At 34.0% G+C, this 16,632-nt stretch overlaps 1 pseudogene; it reads right to left on the bottom strand.

Moving 5' to 3' along the window:
• Window positions 1-7,938: 7,938 nt before the first annotated feature.
• LOC149554937 (polyubiquitin pseudogene) lies at window positions 7,939-8,594 on the bottom strand (annotated as a pseudogene).
• Between the last annotated feature and the right edge of the window lie 8,038 nt (window positions 8,595-16,632).

Genomic DNA, 16,632 nt, shown 5'->3' with positions numbered 1-16,632 from the left:
ACTTCAGATTGCAAATCTTAATCCTAAAGTTTCACTCATATCCCAACTTCAGATTGCAAATGCTGAAGTTGGCCTCATAAAAACATTGTTTCTACCTCTTTTACACAACAAGACATAGTTCCTCCACAATTTCACATCTCCATGGAGTGTGCCTGATGCCTCCTTTGGTATTGCACATGAGATGCCTTTCCTCTGAAAGTCCACATCTCCTCCGAGTGTGTCTAACACCTCCTCAAGTGTCGTAGAAACAATCACCACTAATATGTCTGGATGTCTTTCCTTTGAAAATTGACATCTCCTCTGAGTGTCTCAAACGCCATTGTTGAAATCCTGCACCCCCTTACTCAATAGAAGGACAATCATGTAGCCAAGCCCCCTCTTTTCTTCAAGGACACAAATCTATCAATTCCCCTCTTATCTTCAAGGAGGAATTGGCCAAGCCCCAACTTTAAAGGGACACAAATAGTGGCTTCTCATGCAATAATCATCTCTAAGCGAGAAGCTAGCTTGAGATGATAAAAATCCTCCAACCTCCATTTCCTCCAGCCTCCTATTTTATTCACAAAAAATAGGATCTGGTCATCCAAAATCCATTAAAAAAACTCTTCTCTCCATTGATTAACCCGCTCTGATACCACTGTAACAGGCCCAAAGAATGTGAAACTGAAAATATAAATTAAAAGAGCAAAAATATAAAATGTTAAAACTATTGATTTAGATTTTGTAGATGCATTCAGAAACATACAAAATTGAAACTAACAATGACATTGAAATGATACAGAATAATATACTGAAATGATATGAATATTGATATAATACTAAATCATTACATTGATGTCTGGGCATGTTAATATAGTTTTATTTTCTCTTACAATAACTACTTACGGGAATAACTTCCCAACAACTATATATTGAACTAATTTCATTTATCTAATCTAAACACAAAAACTAACCTAATTAATGTAATAAACCTAACATTCCCCCCTTATTACATTAATTGAACAATCATTCTCGCTTATTTAGAAACTAACCTAATTAATGTAATAAGTCCAACATTCATAACCTAATTAATGTAATAAGTTCAACAAAAAGAACAGTTTAATTGATGCTCGCTTTTAGATTTCACTATCGGCCTCTATGACTTGTGGTTTAGTTTTTATCTTTTGCACTGCTATATACTTTGTTACTGGTAAGTCTTGAATTATTTTTGATATGGATAGGAATGGTTGATAACTTTTTCTTTTTTTTTCCTTACCGTTAATGTGCTGTAGATTGTGAGAGTTGTGCAATGGGACAGCAACTTAACTAATGCTGCACTTATGATAAAAAATATTAAACATTGAAAAAGATAGACTCTGAAAACCTAATGTCTATTGTTCAAAAGTTGATATTCATTATAGAAATGTAATTAAATTCTAATAAAACTTTCCTCCAAATTGCAATTTAAAATTGAAGTATAATTTGTTTGAATTGAAATCGTAATTTTCCTACGCAGATAAGGTGCCAGAAAGTTGACGTGTACAAACATATATTAAAAAATTTGACCACAAAGTAATACAAACTAATTAATCCATAATACATTTCCATAATTAATTATTAAAACATATAGCTGTCAGAGCCAAATCTATTGACATCGGTCTGTATCCGAAGTATACACTCAACCAAACAATATATTTTTCGAATAATAGGTTACATATTTTTTCAAAAGGAGGATGCACCGTAGTTGATATAGAGAAAATTTAATTTTCTAGAGATTATGTTCAATTGGTGAGTTGACTAAGATGTAGAACCGATAAGAATTGTTTTCTATTAAGCTAGATTCCTAATAGATTGTACAGGATAGGAAAATATTAGTTTAGAATTCAGATATCTTTATGTTTTTATATTAAAATCAGCCAAAACTGAAAGCTGATCAGATGTTAGTTGGCCACTGGTTTCAGTTGTTAATTAGACTCTTTTCTTTCATAAAATTCTGGAATTTGTTTGTTTTACTTACATCCTTTGGGAGTGGAATGGAATTGCAGATTGCTTCGCTAAATGGACTTTTGATCATGTGCACGATTAGAATATTATGAATAGGGGACCATTACCCCTGGAATTTTTGCATGAATTTGATAAGTTTGTTGATAGGAATAGAGCTCCTTGCTTAACTCTCCCTTTTATATCTCTTCTTGTCTTAATAATTTTCTTACCTCTTCTAGTGACAAGTATCAAATGTATAAGCTTGATAGAGCTTTTGAGCACTCTCATGAAGACATTGAACTTTTTCATTCAATCCAACATTTTCATCACCAATAAAATACATGCTGATGTATGGCAGAGCATAAGGGATCAGAATTACAATCAATCATTAATCATTATATTAAAAAATATCTAAGTTGTCAATTTGGGTTCCAGTTCGGATATAGATACGAGATTTGGGTACATTGGTACGACAATTTTTCCTCCCTTGTGGGATCGGGTTCATCCGTATATGTATGCATGTATGTATGTTAAAACATTGAAGTTACAAATATAAAACAAGAGTGATACTCATAAATTCATAATGGCCAATAAAGTTATAGATTAATTAATTATAATACTGATACAGTTTCAGATTACAAATATAAAAGAAAAGTGATATTCATAAATTCATAATGTTCAATAAAGTTATAAATTAATTAATTATAATGCTGATACAGTTTCAGATTACATGCATTGGCAATTGACATCAATATGAACATGATCAACAAACATAACTATTGGCTGGGTTTTACAAATATATTAATAATCATGTCCTTAGATCTAAAAATGAAAAAAAAATCAATCCCTGACCTTCAAATGAATCGAAGTAGATTGTTGTTCACTACTGTCATAAACTATGGGCATTACATAGAACAAATTTGGCTTGAATAATATTACCAAGCTGTTGCAAGAAAGTATCTAAAGCTGATAGAAAAAATATACTGATGAACAAATCAGAAAGACATACATAAACTGACCTACCACCTTGGGGTGCTTCCTTAGTGCCCGGGTCCACTGTAGGTCCTTCACAGAAGGACCCGCAGAGAACCTGTGAAGTACCCCAGAAGAACCAGTACCAAAATTGTACCAGTACCATGACCCAAGCCTAAATAGCAAAAGAGTGATACTCATAAATTCATAATGGTTACAAATATAAAAGAAGAGTGATACTCATAAATTCATAATGGCCAATAAAGTTATAAATTAATTAATTATAATACTGATACAGTTTCAAATTACATGCATTGGCAATTGACATCAATATGAACATGATCAACAAACATAACTATTGGCTGGCTTTTACAAATATATCAAGAGTCATGTCCTTAGATCTACAAATGAAAATAAATCAATCCCTGACCTTCAAATGAATCGAAGTAGATTGTTGTTCACTACTGTTATAAACTATAGGCATTACATAGAACAAATTTGGCTTGAATAATATTATCAAGCTGTTGCAAGACAGTATCTAAAGCTGATAGAAAGAATATACTGATGAACAAATCAGAAAGAGATACATAAACTGACCTACTGCCCTGAGGTACTTCCTAAGTGCCTAGGTCCACTGTAGGTCCTTCACAGAAGGACCCGCAGAGAACCTGTGAAGTATCCCAGAAGAACCAGTACCAAAACAGTGCCAGTACTAGGACTCAGGCCTAAATAGCAGAACCCCCTAACTGAGAAAAATATATATAATCATTAATTAAAATTCTTATATGTTTAATACATTGCAACATTTCAATTGCTTCCAGTTATTTTGTAGGTGCACTCCGTCCTTTTGGAAAGGCTCACCAAATTGCCAAATGAATATTTACCTTAGACAAATTTTGTTAACGAAAGCAACCTATAGAACTAATAGTTACACTGGCTAAATATGAACTGATGAAGATTCTCTACGCTTCAAATAATTAATGCAGGGGCTGATATTCAAAAGGAGAACCGTCTAGCCTGTGAGGCTCTACCTATCATTTGTATTTTAAAGGAAGACAATTTTGGTTGAAAAAAAAGTATTTATTAGTGCTGATTAAGTTTTGCATATAATTGTATTAATCCAATGTCACAATGTCACCCATAAATGTAGTAGTTTTGCATCTAAGCTCAAGTTAAGAATAGTAGCGTATCATATAGACTGACCTTTTATAACCAAAGATGAAGTCCATTGCAATTAGACATCTCCTGGTAGAAATACTGGATACAATTTGAATATGGGCAACACAATTTAAAAAGAAAAAGAAATCTTAGTTTTCTCCTCTTCATCAAATTTTTGTGAGTACTGAATATGTTTTCGAAGAACTTCTGTTTGTTTTCTTTCTTTTAATGGTATAGAAGCATTCATTTTACAATGAACAGCCATGACAAAGACAACAAAAACACTCACAAGAAAAGACTGATGAACAGCCTACAGCCACAAATAAGACAACGCATCATAAAAGATACAGCTGCCAAAGCAAGACAAAGAAATATACGAGGCTCGTAAAAATAAAAGTTAGTAATAGTTGCATCTACAAGGACTTATTAAAGCATGAACAAGTTTATACCCATTAAAAACAACTAAGATATACTAATGGCTGAAAAATACATAAGTCAATAGCACATCCAAACTTTCGTCTTCTTCAAAAATGCATGCCTTTTAGAAGCAAATAGAGCCACTGGCCTAGTTCTGAGACTTACAGCTGTGGTTGCCATTTGCTCTGATCTGTAGAGAAGAATATCTATTTTCTTTGTGGAGATAGTATACCTACCCTCCACCTTGCATGGATGAAGACCTTTTCTATCTCTACCACGCTCCATAAAATCAGCAATAATATCATTCCTTTTTGTCATCAGTACTTGTCATTTTTGCCTCAAAATTACTAAATTGAATTTGTATCTCTCAGATGGGCTTGCAGATCAGTGATGCCTTGAATAGAGGTTTGTAAAAAAGCAAGATGAGAGATTCATACATATGATAATGGCTTCTAAGTGAACTATATAAAAGGTGTAAGAAAAGGTTGCTAGAAAGAGTTGCTACACAGCAAAATTTTCAAATATTTTTCAACATAATGTGCCTGAAACTCTATGATATGGTATCTACGTGTTTGGACAGCAGAAACAATACAACTTTCCATGTCCAGAGAGGACAGAAAAGAGAAGGGAGGTTGATGAAAAGGTATTTCCATAGAGGATGAGCATGAGAACATACCAAAAAGCATGCTTGATAATCTAAAGGACATTAAGGAGCAGAGGATATGAAGAGAGACAATCACCAATAAGGACTTTGATATGAAGTATCTTTTAGGCTGTCAATTGGGCTTGAACTTTAGCTTAAGATGGTCAATAAGAGCACTAAATTTGTTTAATTTTGTGCAACTAAGCTTGCAATGCCATTTACAATTAAGATAGGTTGAGAGGGGACAAGTTGGAAGGATTTGTCTATAAACTAATTTTAAGAGGTAAAGGCACAAAAGTGTTGTTAGGCCATTTCAAATCTGTAAGAAAGTTAGCATGGCTGAGTGTTGACAACAAATCAATAGTTCAGCCAGCACAAGTCTTTGAATTTGAAGGATAAGAGATTTATCTATAGGAGATAACTTATATTGTATCCTAAGTTGTCATGCACTTGAGTTGAATCCAACCTGATCCTAGAGGTCTTGAAAAACTTGAATACCTTTGTTAAAGAAATGTTAACCTTAAAGATATTTATTCAAAGTGTTGCATTGTCAAGCTGAATAAAAAGTTCTGCCAAACAGAGGAAGATGCAAGGCCTGAGGAAGATGCAAAGCTTAGGCCATTATTGAAAGATTGATCATACCAAGATAAAAAAAATTGTAGTTATCTGCCAAGATTTCCAAATGGAATTAAAGCAGGGCAAACTGATTTTTGACATAAGGAGCAAGAGTTTATCCATCACTCAATTCTAAGATCTACCAGCTTAAGCAATATGAATACAATGGTGTACCAAATACTTCTATGCAACATCACTATCTAAGGCCATATAACAATCCATTTGGTAGTTAGACAAATACATTGGGTGTTGAGATCAATAGTTCCTAAACCTCCTTTATATTTTGGTTGAATACAACGACTCCATGATGTAGTGAGGCCTTTTAGGCTTTTCATCTGACCATTTCCTCAAAATAAGTTATGAATTAGTTGAGTCAGATGATTATAACAAGTTTTGGAAGGTATCCAAGTGAAGCAGTATACACTTGGCTAGCAATAAGTATTTTATTAGCAATTTGAATTCTACCAGCCATAAAGAGGAATCTATTGGCCGAGGTCAAGAAGTTTCTTTCAATTTTAACCAAGAACCGCTTCCACATTTCTTGAAGTGAAACTCCAATTCCAAAAGGAATCCCAAGGTACCTAGTATAAACTACATGCTTAACTTCACTCTGCTCATACGGGATTCAAGGTGGGCGAGTGTTGGACCATGTCCTGATAAATTAAATGTTATGCATGGCTAATTTAAAACCTGAAATTGCACAAAATAACTCAAAAATGTTGGGATCCAACCTCCGGCATGCTATTAAATTTATCGTTGGAAGATAAGGTTGAATTCCAAAATTATGGGGAAATTCTCAAATGAGAGGAGACAATAGTAAATGCCAATAGACAATTAGGACAAGGAGTAGAAATTGGAAGGACATTTTTATAATCAATTGTGAGTAGTGGAAGAAAAATTGTAGCAGTAGTAGTTCATAAGTTAGTTTGAAGGTTCAAGCGAGCAGAAGTTCTAGAAAACCCAAACTTGACATGATTGGCCACAGTTCCAAATCACTACAAATTAGTTTGTAATCAGTAGTGTAATATGAATTTAGTTCCTTTGAAAAAACTTTTTTTTTTATCAAGCAGGGAAAAAAATGAATATCTACAACCATTGTATTTTGGATTCTAATTTTTTAGATAATCAAGAACCAAACTATCAATCATTTTTATTCATATCATGACTCTCAAAAACCAAACATGGGGAACAATTGCAAGTTATCCGGGGAACTCTAAGACCTATTATCTCTCACAATGTCAAAGAACCTAGTAAACTCCTTTAAATCCTTTCTATGCTCTCCTTTACATTTAAGTGTAGTCAAGTTGATTGATGGGTAAAAAAATGGCACATTGAATGTCATTTACAGCTTGCCTCTCTTAGTAGAAGAATGTATTATTAAGGTAAAATTTCTCAAATACAAGACACCAAACTTTCAAATACATATTAAATATAGCTGGACATGTAATTATTAGAGAAAATAGAGAATCAAGTGTGAACAACAATTATGAAAATATTCATTACTTCTCAGTTTTTTTAATTGTGGTTAATATATTGGTAATCAGTTTCTAGTTTGTTTTGAATTTATACAATACCTATTTAATGTACTACTTTTATCAAAATCATTTATGAACTCAATAATGCGTGCATAATTATGGTTTAGAATTTTTTTAGCACATCTCACTTATTTTCAAATGCTTTCAAAATTTGTGGGAGCAACAAATCTGAACCAAGTGTTTATGTATTACAGACTACCTGTGCTACCTTATCAGAATAAGAGAAAGTGTAGCTACACTGAAGTAGGTATACTCTAGAATAAATTCAGACCATAAAAGATATGTGACATCTTTATGAAAGAGTCACAAGAGTATATTCTAAAAGTTATTAAGAAGAAATATTGGCCATTAGAGAGAATGTTACTTTTTCTAATTATGAGATTTCTAAAAGAAGACATTTTTCTTATTATTGAGGTTTCCTCTCATGAATGCAAAATGTAGCCACGTAGCCAAGACACATAGCATGCTATACAAATAACCTACCTGTAATTATAGATCTATTCATTTTGTTGTGCTATTAGATCAACCCTCTTGTTTTGACTGCTTTTAATATCTAAAATTATAGATCTTTCTATTCTTTCAATTAAGACAATACACTGAAATTGACTTGTACATGCTCAACTATCAGCCAAAGAATTTATAGAACGAAGTTTATATAAACCACATCACTAGAACAAATACTTAAAAAGAACTTGAAACCCTTGAGGACTTATGTCAATCAGTTAGTATATGGGGCACAAGATGGATGGTGAAATCGTTCTGAATATTATAATCTGCTAAGGTTTTACCATTTTCAAGCTCTCTTCCACCAAAAAACAGCTTCTGGTCGTCATGGGGAATTCCATCAATTTTCTGAATCTTGGCTTTCACATTGTCAATTGTATCTGAGCTTTTGACTTGAAGCATTTTAAGAAAGACTGGTTTTCCTCTCCCGCGATGGAGAACCTGAAAGATTGTGGATTCATTATCGATGTTATAATGAGCAATAGTTTGACCATCCTCGAGCTCCCTTCCCTCAAATACCAGTCTGAGCTCACTTGGGGGAATACCTTCTTTATCTTGGATTTGAGCTTTAACTTTCCCAATGCTGTCTGATCTCTCAACTTCCAAAGTAACCGTTTTGAAGCTCAAGGTCATCAAAAAAATCTGCATTTTTCAGAATAAGAGGTACACTCTGCAAGAATTATTGCATATTATCTTGTACCTTGGGATAGAGTTGAGATAAAATGATTTACAGAGCCGTTGTCTTGTTATTTTCTCATACACTGAATAAGAGATTACCCTGTTCTCCGGCACTTATTCATAGCAGTATATTTTCTATTCTGTACATTTTCTATTCTGTACCCAAAAAGCAATAAACAAACTTATAAATGGCATTTATTTCTATATGTACATGCACATGCAGCCTATAAAATCGGCAAGGAGGAGATTACAATCAAAATTTGATTCTGTCGATGCTGTAGAAAACAGCAGAAAAAGGCAGGTACGAATAGATCTCGGAAGATATGAAAAGAGAAGACTCCCAACCGTAATAAATCATAGCAGTTGGTCATTAATTTCTAACATTAATATGACGAGTTGTAACTAAGTTTAAAGTTATTTTTATTTTAAAATATATTTTTAACCAATTTAATATATAAAATAATAATATATTTTGTTGAATATTGTTCATAAAAAAGGTTTAAAATAATTAAAACAAATTATTTTATTAATATTTAATGTTAAATTTATAAAAATATTAACATTTTTTATGTTATTTTTATATATTAAAAATTTTTATTGACATGACAAATTTAAAGGTTGGAGGAGATAGTTGGGATAGAGGTGTAGAAGTTATCCCTATTTAAATGTTACTATTTGGGACATGGGATGTTCTAGTATTTGTTCCCTCTTTATTGAAGAAAATACCTTAAAAACATATTAAGAGAGTCTCCTCTCAAAGAATTTCAAATAGAAATGCAAATAGAAAAGAAAGGCACTCATAGGAAAGGAAATTGCACTGGGTGCTAGGAGTTGTTCAATAATGCTTAGGAGATCAAGCAGGAGATGGTGATGCTTAAGGAGCAATTTGAAGCTCTGGATGAGAGTTTTACTACTCTATCCAAGCTATCCCTTAAGGTCACTCATGATACTGATCTTACTCTCCAACTTTTACAAGAGAATGATGAGGACAACCTTGGTGCCAAGGACTCTACTAAGCTTTATGGTTTCCTGGTGGATGACTGGGCCAAAGTCTTGCTGGCCAAGAAAGTGAAGAAGAAGGTCAATGTTTTGGCCTAGTGTTTTTTAATTTTTTGTTGATGACTCTTTGCTGCTAGTTATGTCCATCTTATACTTTTATTAATCAAGGTGTTTAGTTGATGCATGGATAGACTAGTTTTTATATTATGGAATAGCTTGATGCACTTCAGTGGATAGTCTAGTAGTTATGTTCAGGTGATGCTTTTCACTCGTAGTTTTGGTGTTGTTACTAGTTGTTATGTGAAATGCATGTTTATTTCTGGGTTAGGTTTAATACTTGGGTTGCTATGTTTTTTGATGTTATTGATAGGGTGGGATGATGATAGTGTTTTGTTGTTAATGTGTTGATAATGGTTTAACCATGGTTATGTACTAAGGGCTAGCCCCCTTGTTTTGGCTATAATTAATATCAAAAACAAAGAAAAACACTCAAAATACAAATTCAAAGCAATAACCAAGATAGGCATAAAGAAAACAAATTTTTAAAAATGCAAATTTAAGTGAGAAACTCAAAGCCTCTTGATGCAAAAATTGTCTAATGATAGTATTTGATATGTGTGTTGTATATATTGTTCTAACTTCAATTATTTGGAGAGATTTTGGCAGTATAAGGTTAGTGTGAATGTATCTTTGGTATTATCACTTTGCATTAATGGTGGATGATTTTTAAGAGGAGGCTCAAATTTATAGAATAAGGAAATTAAGGGTTTAGATTCAAAGCTCATGAATGGCTAAGGTATAATGTGAAAGGAGCACATGGGTTGTATTTTCTCACAATTCATAGCATGATGACAAGTGTCAAAATGAGAAGACTAAAGAAAATTTGGGCGTTAAATATTTTTTTTGTAAAGTCATTTCTTATTTCACATCCTATAAGAAATGTTGAAGAATGTGAAGGGATTTTGGAGAATGTGAAAAGGATATAAACATTATTTTTTATGGGACGAATAAGTAAGGAACCCATGTGGGCACTTACACACTTAGTTGAGGCATTTAATGTTGACATGGGCATGGGTTGACTTTGGGAGCTTAATCCATTTTGATTAGGAATGTGTAAATGATTACATGATAGAATTAGGCTTAGGAAAGGATAAAGTGGAGAGGTAGTTGGAATCATGGATTAATGTGTGTGATTCTAAATAAGGATAAAAGTAAGAAGTTGCGTATTCAAACATGATTAAATAGATTTATTTAATTTCAAGTGTAGTAATTGTGATTTAATTAAAATAAATAAATATTTTTTTTAATTAACTAAATAGACATGTGTTTGTACAATATGAAAAGGATATTCATAAAAGAGTTAGTTTCCCCACTTAATCTCATGTACATTGGATTGTGTTTTCTCTCATTTCATTGTATGTTGAAAAGTGTCAAAATGAGAAGACTTGGGGGTTGAAGTAGATTTCTTATAAATACATTTCTCATTCCACATTCTCTTTGAAATGTTGAAGAATGTGAAGGGATTTTGTACGATGTGAAAATGAATTAAATACTCTTTTGATGGGACATGTGTAAGGGAACCATGCGGGTTCTTCCAAAATTAGTTGAAGTATTTAATTCTTACATCAACATGGGTTAGCTTTGAAGGCCAATTCATTCTAATTAGGAGTATGTAAATGATTAAGGGATGGAATCTAGATTGGGGAACGATTAACTACTAGGTCAATGAGAGAGGTGTTTGGAACCATGTGTTAGTTTGGGTGAGGTTGATAAGGGTTAAAGTTAGGAGTCATTTGGTCAAACAAGATTCAATAAATTTATTTAATTTCAAGTTGAAGAATTTAAGGATTTATTAATTAATTAAATTGCATGGACCGTACATTAATTTTTATTAATAAAAGGAGGAAGACAAGTTAGTTAAATAAGTATGTACATTTGTGAAATATGAAAAGAGGACATATAAAAAAATTATTTTTTCTTATTTGTATAACATATTGAAATACAAAACCACCTCAAGACAAATATGATCGATCAACACCACTTGAAAAGGTTAATGCAATATGTGTTCTTTTAAAGGGGTTTTATTCCTTTGTTGGTGAGAATTATAAAGAAAAGAATGACATTGATATGCAAACTACTAAATACAAACATATCTCATCTAAGTCTTCTAATGAAACTAATTCAAAAAAAAAGTGGAGGAGAATTTGAATGCACATAGAATTGAAAAATGAGAAGTGAGTTTTCAAACCCAAATTTTTAACCATCAAAGTCTCAAAATGACTTGTAACTGCATATTTGAGATCTAGAGGATTTAACCCAAATTTTTTCCAACATTGGGATTAGAATGTCGGGTCATGACAACAATAAAAATGTATTTCTGGGACATGGTGGGAACGGTAAAAAACCCCTGATACTTTTGTCTAAAGTTTTCACAAATTGTCCAGTTGTTCCCAATCTGCCCAAATCCAATTTGATAGATCTATAATATGTGCATGAATGTAGTGTCTCCCATGATTGCATTGTGTTCCATGACTATTTTGATCTCATATTTAATCATGTTTTATTCTGGCATTATCAATATGATGAGATACATTCAATGAATATACATTATTTTTGTTATCAATATATTAGTTGTGATAAAAGGTTAAATTATGTTGTTTATAGTTGTGATCATATATGCATGTTGACACTTATTGATGTGATAGGATGCCTTATGAGATATCTATTGTATTCTATATTTGTGACTATTAATAGTGTATCAAGATGATTTTATTGGATTTTGGTGTAGGGGCACCTTGTCATCAATCGATGACATTCAAGGAGTTCATCATAGAGGAATGAAGATGTGGAATAAGGCCTCACAAAGAGGTTCTACTTAGAGTTGTAATAGGAACCAATAAACTAGGGTACAATTTGGACCAAAATGTCCTTTAGGGACATCTGGGGCCAATAGACTAGAAAGTTGTAATAATGGCCAATAGAGCAAAAAATATGATGTAAGGGCACATTTGGGTCATATTAGTCATAACTAGGTCAAATGTGACCAAAATGGAGTTATTGGTCCATATTTAGGAGTGTATCACCTAAGAAGTTGTGTTATGGAATACCAAGATAAACAAAACATTCAATAAGAACAAAGTTAGATTAACACATATGAATAGACAAAAGGAAATAGATTATAGGAATTCAAACCAAAAAGCAAAACCCCAAGCCTCCTTTGATGAATGGATGTGTTCAAAGAATGAAGTTGTGTGTGCTCAATGTGCTTTAAGCTTCAAGGATTCAACAATGGTGGATGTATATAGTTTCAAGCTATGGATGTGTAGAGGGATTTTGCAATTATGAGGACCATATTTCTATCAAGATTCAACTGTGTAGTTTTTTGAGTCAAACTCATTGACCCGTGTATCATTTGTAGCAATTCACACATGAATACATCTCTCATGAGATTAAATGGAACATTTAGCACGCATTGGATTTAGGTAGTGCTTCACCTTTATAAGCATCACTAATGTGGTTTCACAACACACACTCCATTTTTGTGCAAAAAATGGGGACCCCCTAATTTCAAAATTCCCTACTAGACTCCTAGTCTCTGACTGGGTAAGTTCAGGCAATCAAGAAATGAAAAGTCAATTTTTGGGACTCTTTAGTACTTTAAGTGTGCTAAGTGTACATTGCACCCCACTCTAGGGATGCACACATGCACATGTGCACACCCTTGGAGCATGCGCACACTTGAGGGGGTGTGCTCTGGGAACCCAAGGTCTATATAAGACCCTGAACCCCTCTTCCTACTTCACTTGCTCTCACTTCATTTCCAGAATTGCACCTCAACACCTTCCCCCCCACCCTCCCCAATGCATCTCTACCTTTTCTTCCTCCTACACACAACATTTAAACACTAAGGTTAGAAATTCTAAGAGGTGAGGTGCACATGTGTGCACCTCTACATCTAGAAATAAAGATAAAAATAAAAAAACATTTAAAAACCTAATCAAAACTAAGGTATCTTGCTTCCATGAAGGTGCGCATGTATGCACTCTACACTTGAAAAAGACAACAAAAGGTTTTTTCCTTCGCATTATGCACCACACATATGCGCACCTCCCCAAGGTGTGCACATGCGCATGTGTGCAACTATGCAACTAAGCCATTTCAAGGCTCATTAGTGCACTAGCACACCTACAAGGGTGCCCCGGGTATTCTAAAGTGTAGAACAGGCTATTTGGGGGGGAGATCTACATTTTCAAATGTTTTGATGGGTGTTTTACTCTTTCCAATGACATTTTAAGTCCCATGGAGTCTCAGATTTTCCTTTTGACTAATGTTTGCCTCTTTCGTGCCAATCAAATGACATCCTCATCATCTTCAATGGCAAAGAAAATAGCACCAAAACTAGTTACGTTCAAATATCAAGGAGCACCTAAGAAGTCACAATTCTAGGATGGACATGGACAAGTTCAAGACACAAAGTTGGGACACATAGACTAAACACATTCCTTACAATCTACAATAAACCAAGGGAAAGGTCTATTATGGTATCTACACTCATCCTGTTGGGGCTAGTAAATGCAACATCACATCCTACATTAGTTAAATCTTTAAAACTGATAATGACACTAGCAGAACACTATGTGATTAAGGAAAAGGTCGTGAAGATGTGGAATAAGGCCTCACAAAAAGGTTCTACTTAGAGTTATAATAGGAACCAATAAACTAGGGTACAGTTTGGACGAAAATGTCCTTTAGGGACATTTAGGGCCAATAGACTAGAAAGTTGTAATAATGGCCAATAGAGCAAAAAATATGATGTAAGGGCACATTTGGGTCATATTAGTCATAACTAGGTCAAATGTGACCAAAATGGAGTTATTGGTCCATATTTAGGAGTGTATCACCTAAGAAGTTGTGTTATGGAATACCAAGATAAACAAAACATTCAATAAAAACAAAGTTAGATTAACACATATGAATGGACAAAAGGAAATAGATTATAGGAATTCAAACCAAATAATCAAAACCCCAAGCCTCCTTTGATGAATGGATGTGTTCAAAGAATGAATTTGTGTATGCTCAATGTGCTTTAAGCTTCAAGGATTCAACAATGGTGGATGCATATAGTTTCAAGCTATGGATGTGTAGAGGGATTTTGCAATTATGAGGACCATATTTCTATCAAGATTCAACTCTGTAGTTTTTTGAGTCAAACTCATTGACCCGTGTATCATTTGTAGAAATTCACACATGAATACATCTCTCATGAGATTAAATGGAACATTTAGCACACATTGGATTTAGGTAGTGCTTCACCTTTATAAGCATTACTATTGTGGTTTCACAACACACACTCCATTTTTGTGCAGAAAATGGGGACCCCCTAATTTCAAAATTCCCTACTAGACTCCTAGTCTCTGACTAGGTAAGTTCAGGCAATCAGGAAATGAAAAGTCAATTTTTGGGACTCTTTAGTACTTTCAGTGTGCTAAGTGTACATTGCACCCCACTCTAGGGATGCACACATGCACATGTGCATGCCCTTGGAGCATGCGCACCTTTGCAAGTGCACACTTGAGAGGGTGTGCTTTGGGAACCCAAGGTCTATATAAGACCCTGACCCCCTCTTCCTACTTCACTTGCTCTCACTTCTTTTCCAGAATTGCACCTCAACACCTTTCCCCCCCACCCTCCCCAACGCATCTCTACCTTTGCTTCCTCCTACACACAACATTTAAACAATAAGGTTAGAAAGTCTAAGAGGTGAGGTGCACATGTGTGCACCTCTACATCTAGAAATAAAGATAAAAATAAAAAAACATTTAAAAACCTAATCAAAACTAAGGTATCTTGCTTCCATGAAGGTGCGCATGTATGCACTCTACACTTGAAAAAGACAACAAAAGATTGTTTCCTTTGCATTATGCACCACACATATGCACACCTCCCCAAGGTGTGCACATGCGCATGTGTGCAACTATGCAACTAAGCCATTTCAAGGCTCATTAGTGCACTAGCACACCTACAAGGGTGCCCCAAGTATTCTAAAGTGTAGAACAGGCTATTTGGGGGGGAGATCTGCATTTTCAAATGTTTTGATGGGTGTTTTACTCATTCCAATGACATTTTAAGTCCCATGGAGTCTCAGATTTTCCTTTTGACTAATGTTTGCCTCTTTTGTGCCAATCAAATGACATCCTCATCATCTTCAATGGCAAAGAAAATAGCACCAAAACTAGTTGCGTTCAAATATCAAGGAGCTTCTAAGAAGTCACAATTCTAGGATGGACATGGACAAGTTCAAGACACAAAGTTGGGACACATAGACTAAACACATTCCTTACAATCTACAATAAACCAAGGGAAAGGTCTATTATGATATCTGCACTCATCCTGTTGGGGCTAGTAAATGCAACATCACATCCTACATTAGTTCAATCTTTAAAACTGATAATGACACTAGCAAAACACTATGTGATTGAGGAAAAGGTTATGAAGAGTGTAACTAGAGATATAGTCCTAGACCTCTAACCCTGAAACATAGAGAAAGTGTTTGGAGGAAATAGTGCAATCCTCTTTCCTAATCAACATGACACATTAAAGTCATAGAGTAGGAAATGTAGATATGACTAGAGGCTACAAGAAAGATGACATTAGATATGTGATTGTCCTCTTAAGTAGAGTCATGGGTCTTCCAGTAGAAGTTACCTTTAGAATTGGATGGTTCATTTTATTGAAACCATCAGAACCACAAAGATTCCTATTGATTGGGCCACCATCTTACATGATAACCTAGATGAGCAACTAGTTGTTGTCAAGGAGGACCCTCTCTTCTACATGACATCATACATGGTATACTTGTTGCCAGCTAGAACCATGGATTATCCAGGCCTTTATAGAAAGGGAAGCATGCAAGATGAAAATGCTTGACCCTATGTGGTATACTTGTAATTGGTAAAGAAGAAGCTCCCACTACAAAGTGTGGAATACAAAGTGGTGAATGATGGTTTAATCTTTGCAATTATTAGGTTTATTGAAGGCAATTTTGCAAAGAGAATGTCAGTAGAAGCAGTCGTCAAAATCATAGAAATAGGCGCCTATAAAATTCAATTTAAGACCTTCACATATCTTTGGGTAGTTGGTACTTTGATA

This window comes from Cupressus sempervirens, chromosome 5 (genome assembly GCF_028749045.1).
Source record: "Cupressus sempervirens isolate cs-2001-9-10 chromosome 5, ASM2874904v1, whole genome shotgun sequence".
Taxonomy (NCBI): Eukaryota; Viridiplantae; Streptophyta; class Pinopsida; order Cupressales; family Cupressaceae; genus Cupressus; species Cupressus sempervirens.
Note: the sequence above shows the minus strand (reverse complement) of the source record. Positions and strands in the feature narration are given on the sequence as shown.